This window comes from Alligator sinensis, unplaced genomic scaffold, assembly GCF_000455745.1.
Source record: "Alligator sinensis unplaced genomic scaffold, ASM45574v1 scaffold647_2, whole genome shotgun sequence".
Taxonomy (NCBI): domain Eukaryota; kingdom Metazoa; phylum Chordata; order Crocodylia; family Alligatoridae; genus Alligator; species Alligator sinensis.
Window position 1 is genome coordinate 2,754,270 of NW_005841832.1, and position 1,956 is coordinate 2,756,225.

The window sequence follows — 1,956 nt, forward strand, 5'->3', positions numbered from 1 at the left end:
CTTCGACTCCTTTAGCGACCTCCTCACGCAGGCGCAAACCAAGTGTGCGTGACCCCGACCATGGCTCCCTGCGGGGGGGAGGGAGGGGGAGCAAGGGTGCCCCCATCCACACAGGCACCCCCCACCCACCCCCAGACCCCCTGGCGCTGGGCTGAGTTGGGAGAGGGGCTCCGGACTGAGAGGTGGAGGGAAGCCCAAGTTTCTGGGCCTTGGTGTAAGTTGGGAACCCTGCCCCTGAGTTCCCCCTGCACCCCCCAACTCTGATGGAGCCATTATGGGAGGGTAGATAATTTTGGGGGGATCCCCTCCAGGATCAACCCCCCCATCCTAGCCTGGGAGGTGACTTCCTGCCTAGGGGGGCTCTGGGGTCAGTAGATGCCCCCCCACTCCCCTTCCCATACGGAGAAATCTTATTTATATATATATGTATAAATGTCTATTTAGCAGCAGCTTTTCTCTGTACGGGGCGGGGGGGCCCTCCCCAGCCTGGGGGGGGATGTGTCAGAGAAGAGGGGTCTGGTGGGTTAGAAGAGGGGCGGGAGGGCACAGAGCCAGGACTCCTGGGTTCCACCCCCAGCTCTGGGAGGGGAGTGGGGTCTAGCGGGTTAAAGTGTTGGGGAGCTGGGAGCCAGGACGCCTGGGTTCCCTCCTCAGCTTTGAATGGGGAACAGGGTCTTGAGGGTTGGAGGGGGGCAGCAGGGACCCAGGACTCCTGGGTTCTACTCTGGGTTTGTCCCTGCAATGGCCAGGCTGTCCCAGCCCCGCTCCCCATGGTGGGGGGCTCTCTCTAAAGTATTAGTACTCGGGGTACAATGCCTCTGCAGTGGGAGCAGAGGCCAGTTGGGGCAGGAGGGCACCCCCTGCATGGCCCAGTGGGTGCCTCCCAGGATTGACAATGCCCCCCACTTGCCCCCTACCAAGCTATTTATTGCCAAGGGTGTCCCCTACCTTTAAAATTGGTCTTGCCCCACTCTGCCTCCCCATCTGTGTGTGCGCAGGGGGGGGGGGGGGGGGGGGGGCAGGGGGGGCCCCCAAGCAGCCCCTCACAAGCTGGAATTCTGCCAGCCTACAAGGGAAAAGCCATGGTTTCCCATATTTTTCTCCATTAAAGAAGAATCCATTTTTAAAGTTTGTTCGCAATCCTTTCATATATTCCCTTTCATATATTCTTGCAACCCACCTTGGGTGGCGACCCACGGGCTGAGAAGCACTAGTCTAGACTATCTGAAGCTTTTGACTAGAAGTCATGATAAGTTCCTTTTAAAAAAACATAAAGTTTTTCTTACTTCTGGTTAGATTATAAATACAAAGAGAAGACCTATTTTACTACTTCAGTTCTTCACTAAAAATGGGGACTCGTGGCCCCACCCCCCCTCCTTTCATCCCCCTTCCTTTCTTGTTTTTTTATAATTATAATAATTATTATTATTATATATATTGGGGGGGGAGGGCCTCGAGCCCCAGTCACTGCCTCTCCCAACATCCCCAGATGCACTCCCCCCAGTTGAACCCAAAATGGAGACATAATCCAGTCTATTTAAAGGAAAAGATTGGTTCGGAGGCCTTCTGTGTGGAGGAGCAGAGCAGGGTTGGTTGGGAGGGGTCTGGTGCAGACAGGGTTAACCCTGCAGACCTGTTCCCTGCATGTAGGGTGGGGGCAGAGTCAAAGGTACTTTGGAGGGGGCTACCAATAGGGTTGCATTGGGGTCTCCTTTGGAGGTGCATTGGGGTGCCCCATATCACACCTCCTCCCCCAGACCAATCCTGGAGCTCACTGCCTATTGTCTAATAGAACCTGTGACCTCATTTTCTGGGGGGGGAGTCTCTGCTCCCCACAGACCCCCAATATTGCCCCCCCTCGATCCCTGCAGCCTGGAGGAGGGGTTGCGGTGGGGAGGGGGGCCTTTGCCACACAGTCACTTCATCTTTTGAGGGCTTCCCCCATACAGCCAAGCC